At 37.9% G+C, this 17,602-nt stretch overlaps 1 protein-coding gene across 4 annotated transcripts in view; it reads right to left on the bottom strand.

Annotated features, from left to right (window-relative positions):
• LOC135474006 (nucleolar protein dao-5-like) overlaps positions 1 to 17,602 on the bottom strand; it is a 73,022-nt gene that overhangs the window by 36,707 nt on the left and 18,713 nt on the right. Inside the window, exon 1 of one of the 4 annotated variants that reach the window (XM_064753983.1) lies at positions 17,299 to 17,446. The exons of the other annotated variants lie outside the window; for them this stretch is intronic. The gene's annotated coding sequence lies outside the window, so the exon portion shown is untranslated. Of the gene's footprint in view, positions 1 to 17,298; positions 17,447 to 17,602 lie in introns of those variants that run through there. 4 annotated transcript variants of the gene reach the window in all.

The following is a 17,602-nucleotide window of genomic DNA, read 5'->3' as shown; positions in this document are numbered from 1 at the left end:
CATGGCTTTCACTGCATAATTACATGTAAGTGACAACCAAGTATTTGAGTGCATACAAGACACAAAATCAGACAGTTTTTCATGCAGAAACAACAACGGTGAAAAAAAACACTGGGCGACACTTTAATGACTATATTATATCGAGCCAGGTGTTGCAATGATGTATGTTACATTTAGGACCAGTGTGACCCAGAGATGTATTTAATTTAGGTGGGGGCCTCCGTGGCTCAGCTGGTTTGCGCGCTAGCGCAGGGTAATGACCTCACCAATGCAGTCGCTGTGAGTTCAAGTCCAGCTCATGCTGGCTTCCTCTCCAGCCGTATGTGGGAAGGTCTGTCAGCTACCTGCGGACGGTCGTGGGTTTCCCCCGGGTTCTGCCCGGTTTCCACCCACCATAATGCTGGCCGCCGTCGTATAAGTGAAATATTCGAGTACGGCGTAAAACACCAATCAAATAAATAAATAAATACATAATTTAGGTGAATTCTGTAAGGAGAGAAAATTATCACTGTTGATTTCATCATTAACATGGTTTACGCAATACACACACTGCTTATATATTTCACTTTTCACAATGACTCCAACATGCCTGAAGGAGAGAAAAATAACTTTAGTATGTCACACTTCAATCCACAAACAATCTATGTACATTGTCCTCTTGTTTTCAGTCATTTGCTTCACCAACATAATGGCCAGTTTCTGAAGTTTAAGTGATCATTTGCTATTAAATTTCACCACTTTTAAAAACTACATGTATGTCACAATAAACCCACTCAATTTGTCACCATGTCCCGTGGCAAATTAACCGTGATGCTTTCACTGATGATGTATTATTCTATCTAAGTTAAGTAAAAAGAGATAACAGCGAGCAGTTAAATGCTTCCCCTAATGGAGTCAATCCTCACCCCATACAGATTAGGCCGCCTGGGTGACAGTAAATGCCCTAAGGGCGTCTATCTTTGACTTAAGGAATCACCCAACTGCACAGATAGCAGCTCTACCACCCTTAATATTAAAGGTACAGGCATTCCTTTGACAGCACAGCATCATGCATGGGTAGGCGGGTCAAATTAAACTAATGGCATAGCAGTGATATGCACAGTCAAATCAAATCAGGGGGCATAATTGTGCAAGTTGGGTTTTTTTCCTTCTTTTTTTCAATAGCATACCACAGATGGTATCAGCATCTTACAAAAATAAACCTGTGGTGTACAGCGTACATGCATAAGGCCAGGTTTGGCTGCTGTAGTGCATCTCGTCTCCTATTGTGTCTGCTGGCAGCTGTGTGCTAAATTCAGCTCTGATTGAGCACCCTCAGTCTGAATGAGAGAAGCAGCCTGGATCTCTACAGTCATTGTCAGCAAGGTGTGCACATATAAACTGCTGTAGGTGTTGACCTACTAAAGTAACAATGAAAAGCAACAAGAAAAAAACTTGGCTTGAAACGCATCAAATAAAGAAAAGGAGTGTTTGTTTAGGCATTATAGCCTCCATTACACAAGTAAGTGTCGGGCCAAACAGAAGAGGAAAAAAACCCGTTTCATATTCATACGTATGAGACATTTTAAATTTATGTCTATATTGATACTAAATGGTATGTATGCGTGCAAACAACTATACATCCAGTCTGTATCCAGTGACTAATAACAACACACTTAATATCACATAAATTAATACTATTGTAATTCTTTCTTTAAGCATAAAATTTTATTTTATATAGTATAAAATGAATATTGTAACCCAATCTGTTCGCATGTTTGTAAAATGTGTTTATTCAAGCATATTCTGAAGGCACCTTGCAAACATGTGAAAAAGTTGAAGAATTACAGTATTCTTTTCCTACTATAACTTATATGATTTCATCCTTAGTAAACTATTTCCATTTTGTGAGTATACAACGCTCTTGTTAAAGCTTATTTAAATTAACCCTTTTTACGAGTTAAAAACATTAGGTAAGATTTCTAAAAAAAAAATACTAACATTTACACACAATGACATTTCTGTTAAAAAAAATTGCGACCTTCCGCAATATGAAAGTGACATACACTACAGCTTCAAACATTTCTAATATCATCACTAACACCAATCTGAGATAATTCTACCTGTTTCATTAAAATGATTACCACGACATCCAACAACCCCCACCTGCGCAAACTACAGTGTCCAGGTGAACCTATGATACACACCTGAGGCCTTGTTAATGTTACATTCCTGAACCCAATACTGTGTGTATGGATCAATATCCTAGACAAGGAGAAACGTCCATGTAATCCAGCTTGTTTACCTGAGAAAAGGCTGGGCTTGTGGTGGAGTCAGCCAACGGTAAATATGTGCATATATAATCACATAGCCCTGAGTCAATAGCCCTGATTAGGCCAGTCTTAGCTGACCAGTTCCCGGAACTTAAACAAAGGGAGCTAAACATACCCTGTAGCCTGTGATAGCGTTCGTTCGTGTGCTGTCGTATGCGCAGTATCCAGGAACTCACTTATAGCTGGCCATACGAATAGGATGTTGTCATTATAATACATGTGTATAGAATACGTGTCAATCAAGGCAGAACGTCAGCAGTAAGTGTGGCTATAAGACGCTCGGCTACGGTACAGTACCATGCCTCTGACACTTCCCACTCACCTGGAACATTGGTATTTTTGCAACTGGAGAAAACGCAGCAGTCCAGCTAGACTCCTCTCATAACCCATGCACTAATTGCCAACAAACAAGAAGTTATATATATCAAATGAACTGGTCCTGCATTTGCCTGAATCAGCCTGTAGTAAGGTTGGTGAGCCCCTCAGGCAGACACTTGGCATGCTCAATGAACCATGGATAATATAACTTCCTCTGCCTTATGACAAGCCCCCATAGGCAATTGAACAGGACAACCTGGGTAATCAGGGTTGGTTCAAACTGCTTTTAATTAAATCCACCCACCCCCTACTGACCAGTACCAACCCCCTACTGACCAGTACCAACCCCCTACCATTTGTATATGTGGTGTATATATATATATATATATATATATATATATATATATATATATATATATGTAAGGATAAAGTGTACAGTACAACTGTCTCTGTGCGTGGTGAAGTTATATACTATAAAAGAAACATGACAAACTCAACTTGCTGATTTAGCTTACTAGTTTCAGTGTATCATGACGGTTCTTCAGAGCTTTTTTTATTATTCGAACTTTATTATATTATATGTAATTTGTAACCAGGACTGATCACCATGGTTTAATCTAGCTGCATGTAAATATGGCTGTTGAAGGATACGCTGAAATAAAAAAAGCTCTGAAGAACCGTCATGGTACGGTGAAACTAGTAAGCTAAATCAACAAGTTGAGTTTGTTATGTTTCTTCTATAGTATATATATAGTATATATATGTATGTATATTCAGATCTCCAACCATTATTTATGAAAGAAATGGGGGATGAGTGTCCCCGCCATAATAGCCAGGTGACCGGGGGGGGGGGGGGGGGGGGCAAGAACTTGCCACCGTTGGAGATTGCTATGTTGCGATTCCTGGCCAGTTTAGATCTGAAGTCATAGTTTCAATATATATATCATTATCAAAACCATATAACCCATGGAATGTATCGATTAAGGCTATTCCACTGTAATAAAAAATTGATATTTTCAAATACATTTTTGAATTTTATATATACATATTATTTATTTTATTTTTGTGATTTCCACTACATCAAATACAAATAGCACCATAGACACGAATGTTATTTGTTCAGGAATTATTACTACTGGTATTGGGTAAGAAACCAGACAGTCCAGTGACTGACGTCAGTAAGTGAGTCACTTAAGTTAATTGTAAAATTCATACCGTTACAATCATGTTTTTTCCTCAACAATTCCAAAAAAAAAAAGTATTTTCTTGAATAATTTTCACTGGTATGCTTAAGGAGTACTTTGTATGAAGATTTTCTTATTCTATAAATTGTATAAATCCAAAGACACAGGGCCGACTCGGAAACTGTCGTTGTTGCTTTGACAGTTGCACTCTTCTGGTTCATGAAAAAAGATGGAATAGACTTTTTCTGTGTGGCTAATCTTTCATGGGTGTACTGACGCTTCCTCTCTAACTGACTCTAACTGGACATACTGTTGGCAATGATCTAACGTTCAAGTTAAACTGTTGTGCAAACTTGCTGATGCACGACTGTGCATTATATATGCACGGTTGGCTAAATGTTAGAATCTCAGAATCCTCCTTTCATGGTAAGAATTATGAAGCTAACAAAGGTTTCCGATTTTATAGTTAGTCTTTGATAATTGGAAGGAAAGAAATCGTCCCGCAATTGGAAGCGTTGTTCAGTGAATATGATACAAGCTGATGAAAGTATTTACAGAACTGTATTGCAGAAAAGGACACCAAATCGAATAAAGTGTTTTTCAGGGGCATGACGCCTTGCACTTTGGCTTCAACTGAGGCATGGCGGACCTCCTGATAGGTATGGCGCTGCGCCACGTGATAAACTACCAACTAGGAGTCCGATATATGTATATGGAGTGATCAGCACAATGGGCTGAAAACACTTGTAAATCTTCTTAAACACGTAAAGCTGAACTTGGCTGAAACACACTCAGCTGAAACAACTATTAAAGACGCACATGCATGTTATACACACACACATTTTTTCAACACGTCCTGTTTCTAATGACAGTACAAAGACTGATCATACACCAAAGATGTCATTTCAGTGATGATTTCAAATTATTGCTGACAATCACACAATAAATTTGTGAATATTCCATAAGAACGTTGCTAAAACTGGTAAACTAAAAATTCTAGAGAGAGAGGTAACAAAAATCATTACCTGTCCCATGTAACAGCTAAAACCTGAAAACATTTCGCCCCTTTGATGACGGTCTGTTTTATGCATAGAGAAAACCACAATGCCTGGGGTAAACCACCTACTTTTGGCAAGTTTTTCACTAGCTTTCCCATATATAAACACCCATCTTATGAGTATGCCTTGGTTCAGTCTATGAGAAAGGCTGTCATCATGTCCTCTACATTCCCTATCAAACCTGTTGGAACTTTCCTCTTATGACCTCGAAGACATAACTATGCCTGGAAGTGGATTTGTGTAAATGCACTGTACTGTGCATGGGTGTGCATTTGTGTTTAATAATGCAATGGTGGAGAAGGTAGGTCAGATGTAATTATGGCTGATTTAGTCTAATTATCATTCCTGGCTAATCCCCAAATTATACATATGAGTTTTCAATGAAACTCCCTAACATGACAATGTGTGCGCCGAAAGAACATAGCATCAACAACACAAAAAGTTCTCAATGAAAGTCCTTAACATGACAATGTGTGTGCCTAAAGAACATAGTATGACCCAAACAAAGAGTTCTCGATGAAACTCCTTAACATGACAATGTGTGTGCCTAAAGACCATAGCATGACCCAGACAATGTGTGCGCCTAAAGACCATAGCATGACCCAAACAAAAAGTTCTCAATGAAACTCTTTAACATGACAATGTGTGTGCCTAAAGACCATAGCATGACCCAGACAATGTGTGCGCCTAAAGAACATAGCATGACCCAAGCAAAAAGTTCTCAATGAAACTCCTTAACATGACAATGTGTGTGCCTAAAGAACATAGCATCAACGACACCAAAAGTTCTCAATGAAACTCTCTAACATGACAATGTGTGTGCCTAAAGAACATAGCATGACCCAAACAAAAAGTTCTCCATGAAACTCCTTAACATGACAATGTGTGTGCCTAAAGAACATAGCATCAACAACACAAAAAGTTCCCAATGAAACTCCCTAACATGACAATGTGTGTGCCTAAAGAACATAGCATGACCCAAACAAAAAGTTCTCAATGAAACTCATTAACATGACAATGTATGTGCCTAAAGAACATAGCATGACCCAAACAAAATGTTCTCAACGAAACTCACTAGAAAGACATATCTGCCCAATGAAACTCCTATTACAAGACATATACTGGCGCGGAAAGCACATACATCCATTTTCAGGACAGACTGGCAGTTCAGCCTCAAAACATACATGTACATGTAGGTCTAAGTATACATTTGATAAGAAATTCATTACCCACACTGATACATACATGTTACAGCATGTATCCATTATCTAGACACTCCGCCACATGCACACACATGATATAGATGTACCAGAAGGGGAATACAAATGCTGCCAAAACAATTTCTCCATTTACAGTCAGAATGATGAGGCCAAATTTCCCTTACCTGATCACCTGCAAGCCTGATTGCCTGCAAGCCTTCTTACCTGCAAGCCTTCTTACCTGCTTCAGCAGAAAGCTGATGTTCATATACAGTGTATATATCTATGTGTTAACACCTCCCCCCTCCCCCACCTTTCCCTACTCCCTGCCACTCCCTAAAAACTCAGACAAGTTCTAAAATCAGACAGAAACAGGAGACAATGTTTACAGGGAAATGTACCACAGTGATGGCAGCTGAGCTAAATCTGTTCAACCACAACAGAGACCTGCCAGCTACTGCTGATGTTGCGGGCAGACGAGGTGGCGACCTGTGGAGGTGGGAATATGTGTGAGGTGCACAACAGGAGCACATAGCTCATGGAAAAGGAAAAACGCAACATCTTATTTTCCAAACTTTTTGGCATTTTTGAAGGCTTGAGTAGACAAATTAAATGCAAACTAGCTTTACGAGATGAATTCATTGTGTGGAAATGAAAATATATTCACCCTTGTTTAGTGTGTTTAATACAGGCATTACATGTACGTAAAACACTGTTTCCACGCTACATGAACGCATATACATGTCACAATGTGTAGTGTGACAAGAGGTGAAAACTAAGGTACATGCGGCACTGACCTGGGTGTGATGTCAGGATACTGGACATAATCATGAATCTGATAAATTCTGAGAGGAAAAAAGTCAGCAGTCAGCCTGAAGATTTACCAGGGCACACAATGCACTACTGTAAGAAGTAATTTAATCTGTATAGGTAATTATGTATGAATGATGTATGATATACATTAACATGTATAATATTAATATAATATTAACATAAAATGATTTATTTAGTTATTTATTTTATTGGTGTTTTATGCTGTACTCAAGACCATTTCACTTATATGACAGTGGCCAGCATTATGGTGGGAGGAAACCGGACAGAGCCTGGGGAAACCCACGACCTGCTGGCGACCTTGTCACGTACAACACTGTATATCTACGGTACAATGTTTCCTTACACCTTAATATGTCCTGCACATATCACAACTTGCATCAGTGTGGCTCTACAAACTATGCTGCTAGTAACGTACATTCCTAATCCTATAACAGCAAGGACATGCTGATAAATATATCAAGACAAAAGGTTAAATATTCATTTGTTTGAAACTCAAGAAAGTTTCCCAATACAGTCGCAGGAAGACAAGAGTCATTCTCCAAATCATAGTGCTAAAATACAGTGTAAATCGCTATTAAAAATTACCAGTATGATCCTAACAAAACACAGGTTTTCAATATATATGCAATTGTCCCACTGTGAACACAGCTATAACGAAACACAAACATTTCTTTTTTCTTTTGTCAGTCACAGGTTGGGATTGAACTTTTGCCTGCCTGACCACTGCCACTAGTTTGTTTTTTGAACCTGTAAGGTATCAACACCTTCAGATACATATAGCTGTTTACTTCATTACCTGACAATCTAAGATAGTCATGGTTGACAGATTACCGCCGATGCTCCCGCCATCAACTCCTATCACCCTATCACCCGGGTGATAAATGTTTATACTTTATAACACAAGAGTTTTTAACTGAGGTGTTTACCAGTATAAATCATAAAATCATCCCTTAACTTTGTGCCATTATACTGGATTATTAACTGTTCAAAGGAGAGAAGGCCTTTATTCTACCTTACATTTCTATATATAGGGCACACCCAAGATAATGTGTTCATGTTATTTTTAGTTCCACCTAACAATAACAATATTGGTATACATAAATGTAATATTATAGTGCTTAATATATATATGTCTGTGGCTTATACAGTATACGCATACCAAAATAAATATGTCATTCCCGAACACTCACTAAAGACTGTGCAAATACCCATAAAGCATAAATCTGTACAACTGGTCAAACTTTGTAGAGAAGCACATGTACAAGTGAGTGTTTAAACTACAAGAACAGTATCATATTTCTTTTCAAATATGGGACACCTGGTCTGGTCATTTTGGCTAAAAATATATGTAATTTTAACAGGAATATTGAGTTTTTCTCTTTCTTCACATGGTTGGGTCATCTAATGAACAACATACTCATATCTTTACTTTTCCAAAAGGTTAGTAAAGAAATGTAATATTCTATTTTCAACATTACAAATATCTGTGCTAAATTTTAGAAGAATTATGGTAATAACAGCAGAATACAGATCTAGAAGTCATGTGAGCAAGTTTGAACTTGGTAGCGTTCGATAAGTCACACCATACAGTACATAAATCCATTTCCTTTACACTTTTAAGGGGAAGCTGACTAAGGTGTCTTGAATTCTAAAACCACAGAAGAAACTGGTTTTTGTGTACACATAAACTGTTTAGTGTAGCATGTCAATATCAAGGGCATACCTGAGCCCCCAAATATCCCTTATGGGATGGTTTGACGATGACTGGCTTCTCTGAACCTTGCTTAATTATTGCAAAAGGATGCATAGTTTTACAAAGAGAAAGTCTCATTCAGAACATAATTAAAAAGATATTGAATTTAAATGGTGCGGTTTTAAGCCAATTTGCAATATTCAGCGTTCATTAATTAATCATTATTATTAAAACCACAATACATGTATATTACTCCATGCATATACAATGGCTCAGGCCATACATGTGAAGGTCTGTCCACAACTTGCAGATGGTCATGGGCTCTGCCCAGTTTCCTCCCACAGTAATGATAGCCACTGTCATATAAGCGAAATTTTCTTGAGTACGGCATAAAACACCAATGAAATAAAATAAGAAAAAAACAACATTTTTGTGGCTTCTCTGCAAAATAATTTCAAAATACTTCCTTGTTAGCATCCAAATGCACCCGAACAAAGTCCAAACAATGCTGTGATTGGTCAAGTTCAAAAATGACAAACGTACATTACCATATGTACATGTACAATGCATAGCTTGGGAGATAAATCTTCAAAACGCAAAAAAGGCAGATGTACAGTAGAAAAAGCCAGGTTGTTTCAGAATGGCAAGAACTCAAAATCTGTATGACGAAAACTCGCTGTGGACACAACCATCTGCATTTACAGCTAGGCCTCAATGGAAATATAATATTACATGTACAATGCACAGATCAACATACAGCTTGGGAGATAAATCTTCAAAAAACAAAAAAGGCAGATGTACAGTAGAAAAAGCCAGGTTGTTTCAGAATGGCAAGAACTCAGAATCTCTATGACGAAAACCCGCTGTGGACACAACCATCTGCATTTACAGGCCTCAATGGAAATATAATATTACATGTACAATGCATAGATCAACATACAGCTTGGGAGACAAATCTCCAAACGAGACATAGGTGCATGTATGTGTGCCCTAATTCCTCAACCTTTTCACATACATGAAAGAGAAACTTTCAGTGCAATTTATGCAACTTTTTCACTTGCTTTTTTTAGAGAAACCTACATTGGTTGGATCGGCCGATTTCCGGGCTTCACAAAAGATATTTTATCAGTCTCCACAGAATAATGCCTTCAGAATATGCTTGAATAAACACCTTGTAAACCTGCTAAAAGGTTGACAAGTTACAGTATGCACTGTTCAGAGCTGATGATCAATGCCTGTTGTCAGGCAGCAAATCATCCAGATAAGAACACGACATCAAGACTGGTGTGTCATTCATAGTCACATAAACACCTCAATAATGTTTACTGTGCCAGGTTAGTCTAATGAAGTGTCATCAGCTTATATCAAGAGCTGAAGAGGCATCGCAAAAATCCATGAGAATAATCGAAAACATTCTGATTCACAACGTAAAAAAAACAAGAAAAAGGGAAAGGCTAAAGAAAAAAAGTCAATCATAAAATGACGTCTAGATGAAAACTGTTTGTTATCAACAAGTTTAATTATGATGATGTACATATATATATATATATATATATATATATATATATATATATACACATACATATATACATATACCCACTTTAGAAACCGTGTCCTCTAGCGACCAGCTACAGGTCAAAATTAGGCTGAAATTAGGGAGTACTTATGGTTGCTTGTTGGGAGGAATTTTTTTTCTTTTTTGCCTCTGACACCTGAAGGTTATCAGAGATGTGGGTAAAGTAGCATGAAGCTGTCTTAATGTACCCCCCCCCCCCTCCCCCATCCCTTCCTCCCCCACTTTAAGTGGACACACTGATTATATAGGGAGCCCTCAGGTATTCACAGTCACCTCCCCCAGTCTATTCTCTACATCAATACACACCCTTCCTCAGGTATTTCTCTAAGGACTTTACACCCGAGCAGGTCAGGGACCTTTAAGACTGGCATAGTTTATATCCCCCACCTGCAGCAGATTTGCCCTCGCGAGGGAAAGTGGAAAACAACTTATTAATATCCACATATTTTTTTTGATCCGTCAGAAGACTGGAATACGTCTTCTGTCATCTTAGAAAATTGCACGTCTGTTTTTTTTTTTTTAGAGCTGTGATTTGTGTTAGTACAGTATATGTGATATCTAAGGCCTGTTGTAGGTTAGCTTGTACCTACAGATATATGTACTATATATATCCCCCACAGTGCATCCTGTGTACATGTATATCATAGCCATAGAAAACAGCTAACAATGGTGTAGTGTTATTGTAATTCTCAACATATTAAACCCTTCTAACAGCTTTATACTTCCATGTAGGTACAGTGTATTATTGAGAGAACAAAAGGTTAAGTGTCCCCTTGGTCTCTCTTAATTCATTAATAAATCTTCCACTCTTAATCCCTTATTATGAATCAGCGTTAAAGTGGAAGGAAAACAGGGGGCAATAAATATGTATGAGATTGCAAAACTGTCCTTGTCATGAAGGCGCATAACTACACTCAGCTGTACATTTATGAGCTCTGTAGGTGTCTCCATTACAAAGTCAAATAAACCTACAAATCAATCTTGGCTTAATACAATTTTCAAGTTATTACAGGTGCGTCAGGTACGTGCTACAGCTATAAAACAGCCACTGCAAAATGATGAACTAGTACAAAGAAACAGTTTGTTGACTTTTACACATTGTACATATGTACATTGTATACATGCTATTTAATGCCGTACTTAAGAATTAAACATATGACAAGGAGTCATTAGGTGTGTCCACATACTGTCTCTTCTTGTGGCAGGGCCAGACCACGCCACCACTGATGTATTATGCCGAAGACACCAGACATGCCACCTCACCCACTCACATTATACTGACACCGGGGAAACCAATCTAGTTTAATTGCTCCATCCTCTCAGTTCTGAGCACCATGCGAGGCAGCAGAAAGCACCATTTTTGAAGTTTTTAGTACGTCGCCTGACTTGGGTTTGAACCTGCAGTCTCTCGACTTTTAAGTAAATGCTTTAACCATTAGGCCACTAAAGCAAGACAATGTATACATGTATGAAAATGTACGCATATACAGACAAAAGTAATAATTTCCTGTGACAACAACACTCTCAGTACAAATGCCGTAATTCTTCAACCTTTCCGCATGTTTGCAAAGTGTTTATTCAAGCATATTCTGAAGACATCATTCTGCGTAGAGACTGATAAAACTCTACTTTCTTGGGAAGCCCTGAAGTTGGCAAATCCATCCAATGTAGTTTTGTCTCCAAAATGGAATTAAAAATGTTCAAGAATTAGGGTACCACTATGTCACAACAGTACTGATGGTACTGGGGATACATGTAATTTCACACGTAGGACGGCATGGGTTATATTTCCGGGTTTATTCTGCAAAAACTTGGTCAATATTTGTGCTCTGATTCCATAAGTACATAGCGCGTGACAATCTGTACACATGGCCCCACCTTAAAGGTCATTAAGTTTTATACAACATCCTCTACACATATACATTTACAAACATTTTCAATCAAAATAAGTACAGTGACAGTGTAAAAAACAACTCATCCAATATTTATAGAACTTACGATTCTACTGCAGTGTTATCATAAAATATTATAACCATATGTACATACATGTATGTAGCGGTGTTCTGATTAAATCTTACAACAATGGAAACTCATCTTAAGTCCTGTCTAATTTGCATGTGGAAGAATATGTAATATGTATGACTGATCTACATATTTCTTTCTTTTTCTTTTTTAAATTTAATACGTACAAGTGAGCCAGTTATCATTTAAATGAATTACATTAAACTATTTTTGTAAGTGTACTTTTATTAGAGTTTGTTCATACTTGCTTGATAATTGTTATACATGTATTTGCATATTTGTGGAAATCACTGCAGCTCAAGGTACAATGTTGTGGTTTCCACTCAGACAAATGTATCAACTACAGTATGCAGTAGTATGTGTAAACTACATCTGAATCATCTACTCATTCATGCGTCAGCTTTTTAACATCAATATTAATAACAAAAATATTATTTAATCTTATTCCTTTATTAGCCCACTTTATCAACACTCCACCACCGACTCTGACGCTTCGAGCAGCTGTGAAATATTGATCTAACCCTTGAAGACAGCAGTATTTTATGCTTTACAGCATACAATGTATCACGGTTTACTTCAGATTATCTGAGATGACATGCATCTTCTGTTGAAAACTTGACTGTATCCATGCATTTCTGAGTGAAATATTAACATTGCTCTCATCTTTAAAGTACAAGTGACGAACTTCTCCTGTGAATGCTTTGTTGCTATGTATATTTAATGCCATACTCATGGCTATTTCACTTCTACGACAGTTGCCTGGAGAAAACCACCGACTTTTGGCAAGTAACTAACAAACTGTCCTATATGCAACACTGAAGTATTTCTGCTGTGCATCAGACAACAGTGGATGGTAAAAAAATGTTTTCTTTATTTATCTATTTAATTGGTATTTTGCACCGTACTCCAGAATATTTCACTTATACAATGGCGGCCAGCATTATGGTGCGAGGAAACCGGGCATAACCGGGGGGCAACCCACGATCATCCTGCAGGTTGCTGGCAGACCAAAAGTGTTTTCAAAGGATTATGTAAGACTACATGTAGTTGTGTCAACAAGTGAACAGCTTTCCAACCAAAAACTCTGAAGGCAGAGAAACTTTGAACCCCTATGTATACATTTGACAAAATACAGCTCACACACTACATTTCTAATCAGCTTACTTTATAACTCTGCTTGAATGCATCATCAGTTAGCTAAAAACAGGTCTGCGGATGCTTGAACGCACCCACCACTACATCTCATTATCGCCTCTCCCTTATCAACGTAATGAGCACCCTCTTAAATACCTGCATCACAAGCGTTATCGGTAACTGTCACTAATTTCAGCGGTGTTATGTCTGATACCACAAATTATGTCTACACAACCTCTCGCATCAGAGCCATATCTGGCACATTTGAACTGCATAACAATGCGCGAGGGGATGGTGGACAAAAAAAAAATCCAGTTAATATTTAGAGAAGGCTGTTAAAAATAGCATAAACCAGCAGGCCTGATGAGATGAAGTCATTTATATAAACAATACTATAATCATGATAATTAAGGGTGACCTGATTGATGTTGCAGTCTGTACACATGGATTAGTAACATTTCAGCATTTAATCTGCAAATATTTCGGGAACAGTTGGTGATTAAGATTGGTGTAAATAATGATCACTTTGGTGTTAACATCCTGCTCTCTGCCTCTCCGTGACCCAATATTTATTTAAGAACTCCGCTGAATGAACTGTTTGTATTTGACTTTAATGATGGAACACTTTTTCACAGGCTGTAAGAAGCTTCGGTGTGTTTGAGGACACTCAAACTGGGACGAGTGACAATTAAGGATAAAATGATAAAGTGCCTGATAAAAATGACAGCTCTGTACCCACTCTGACAAAAAACTTTCTAAATCAGATTTCTCATAAAGTTTTCGTAATGCCTTTGTCATTAGATTACAGTAACATATGGCAACGATATTTAAAACAAAAATTATGAAAAAAGAATTGATTAACAAAGTGGGACCTAAACTAGGTAGCCTCCAATGGCAAACTTTAGTGTAACAATTCTCCAATATGTCACTGAAACATAAAGCTACAATATTGCACCTGAACATGAAAAAGCAAAAAATTATCCGGAAGTGTGAAGTTATCATATGCAAAGCCCAATTCACAACACGCATGTGCGGACTTTATATTGAAAGACTCCACCTCCATGTATTATATGTATGAAGTATTATCAAACTTATTATCATCCTGTGACTAAATAAATGACCATTTAGATTCAGCTTACAGGCCCCATGTTCACGCAACCTCTGTCACAATATCAGTGACACGCGTCATTCCACATTTCAGACAGTCCGCCACACTTCTGTCACCTGATCTTTGTAAAATTGATCAACGGTTGAAATTAAATCTCTTAAGAACTTCGTCACTAGACCTTAGCAAACTGCATGTACAGTCATGCGTTTCAGCTAGTCTCACAATTCCACTGTCACATGACATACATTATGTAAGTATGTATAGCTCGAATTCAGAAAAACATGTTGCATGAACAGTGTCATATTGTAACTCCTTAACATTCGTCCATTACAAACAGAACTATGCATGTATAATTACATCTGTGTAATTACAAAACACCCAAATGTTCACGCCATAATCAACACGTGCTTAAAATAAACACTGCAGATGCGCACTTCATTCTCAGCACCGCCCAATTGTCAACAGGCATTTGTGTAACAGTAGTTCTACCCATCATCAACTTTCAGATTTTTATCACCAAAGCATGGTTAAAGCAATTTTTTCATCGAAACTTTAACGTCTAGTTCGCTAGAGCTTGAACAAATCTCTGTCACCCGAGTTTACAGTAAAATTTAGACAATTTATCCAGCTTTAAACCATAATCACAGTATCTTTGATGGTTCCACCCTTAATCAAATTCTCAAATTCAGACTTGCATGTTGTAATGGTAAATTTACATTTTATCCATATGTATTTCTGATGAGACCTTCTCAATTAAGAATTAAAATTTTTGAACATTACCCTAATTCCTCAACCTTTTCACATATGACAGAGTAACTATCAGTACAATTCATGCACATTTTTAATTTGATTTTGGAGACAAAACTACATTTCCTGGATTGGCCACTTCCAAGGCTTCACAAAAGTATAATTTTATCAGCCAACACAGAATAATAGTAGCTTCATAAAATACTTGAATAAACACCTTGCAAGCATGTGAAAAGATTGAAGAATCGCAGCAAAACCTTTGTCAACAAGCCTTCGTAGACTAATACATGTGGGTCTCCACTTTATTAAATCTCACACTTTGGTCACAAGATCTTTGTAAGGCAATTCAAATATCACTCTACCTTTGTTACCATGCAAGTGTTCAATCCATGATGTGGGCAAATATTCAACTGCACAAAGCATCCAAGGCAAAACAACGCAAGTGTTCAATCCATGATGTGTGCAAATATTCAACTGCACAAAGCGTCCAAGGCAAAACCATGCAAGTGTTCAATCCATGATGTGTGCAAATATTCAACTGCACAAAGCATCCACGGCAAAACCATGCAAGTGTTTAATCCATGATGTGTGCAAATATTCAACTGCACAAAATGTCCAATTCAAAATTATTCACCACCTTACATCACTTCATACAATGGGTTTATTTATTTATTTGACCGGTGTTTTATGCTGCAGTCAGAACATTTCTTTTATACGACGGTGGCCAGCGTTACGGTGGAAGAAATCCCTTGGAAGAGCCCTGGAGAAACTCACAACCATCCCCAGGTTAATTGCTGTCAAACCTTCCCGCCTAGGGAATCCAATGGATGTACATGTACAACTCTAAATTTAACTCATTCTTTAAATATAGCATAAATCCACATACACAACCGCAACTTCTGAATATTAGAGCGTTAATAGTGAGACGGTAAATTTGATACAAAGATACCAATCACTGGCAATCTCCACAAAGTTGTGCTTGCCTGTCATCGCATTTGAATCTAGTACAGAGTCTGATTTTAGAATAGTCGTTCTAACACTGACTTTAGCCTCCTGATACCAGACATAAAAAAACACATAGGAACTGACTCAGTGTTCTTTTTTTTTTGTTTTTGTTTTTTGTAGGCAACCACAAGAAAATTTTAGCCTTGTCCTAGCCTACAGTATACAGTATAATGTACACATGATTGAGAATTGACTGATAACAACCATGGGGAAAAAAACCAAAAAGGGGAGAAAAAGAAAAGGTTGTTGGGCATTCGCACTGTGATCATGCACTGATGCCCTTCACTGTTTTGTTATCGATGTTTTATCTATGACTAAATTACTCATTTCCTGGACTCTGAGAGTTCTACTGGCCTTAGAAAGATGTCTTAAGGCATGTTGGAAAGTGGAATTACATGTCATATGGTGAAAATTTCAGCTACAATTCCACTAGTAATATTTTATGATCTTTACCAGTAATTTGCCCCTGGAAATGCTCTGTTTTGGAGAATTTTAAGTCAAATACAGTATAGAGATATACATCCAATGTACAGTTTTTTTAAAGAGAGAGAAAAAACAGCAAAATATGTGTATCACTCTCAGCAATTTCCAAGGTTCTTTTAATAGGTCTACATGTAGGTCAAAACCATGAAAACAAACAAAGATCACTGTCACTCGAAACACTGTGTTGCCAGGGTAAAGTACGGCAGTTCAAGTCACAGTCATATAAAGGTTTACTTGCTTAAGGTAAAAAACAAGAAGTGTCAAGCCCCCTACATACCTGAGGGTCAGAAGAAATGGCAGCTTTACTAGCAGCTTTTATCCACTGACACACATAGTACAAATGCACATACCTGTTTGCATAAACTGACTACAGAGCATCTGGGCTATAACTGGGGATGATATGATGGGAAGACATGCAGCTACGATCCAACCTGAGCACACGGGCCGACAGTGTGGGGAAGCCCTTCCCGAGTTTACCTTAACAACGTGCCTATTCCAACAAAACCTCAGGAACAGGTATGGCGTTAAGACAGGTGAAAATACCTGGCGAACACTGCCATGACATACCCTGAGAACATGTGGTAAGCTAACCACTTGTCAGGGTTAATCTGTTCCTAGCCAGTACCTCGTAAAGTCTCCTTAAGGTGTAGAGCTGGCCAGTCGACCGACCAAGCTAGCCAGCAACCAGACAAGTGGGGAAGGCAAATCCAGTTAATATTGATCCCTACCACAGTGGCTCTGAGTTTAGCTGTTACCCTCTTACTTATTAGCCAGGTTGTGTCAACGGGAGTCTCTCAGTGAGGGGTCCCTCACCTCTGACGGACACCTTCCACTTCAGGTATACAGTCAGAATGTCTTAGGCTTTCTCTTCACTGCACACCACCTACCTACATAGCACATGAATTATACACTACCATAGTCCCAGGGGT

This window comes from Liolophura sinensis, chromosome 8 (genome assembly GCF_032854445.1).
Source record: "Liolophura sinensis isolate JHLJ2023 chromosome 8, CUHK_Ljap_v2, whole genome shotgun sequence".
In the NCBI taxonomy this organism is placed as follows: Eukaryota; Metazoa; Mollusca; class Polyplacophora; order Chitonida; family Chitonidae; genus Liolophura; species Liolophura sinensis.
This window is presented reverse-complemented; position numbering and strand designations above follow the sequence as displayed.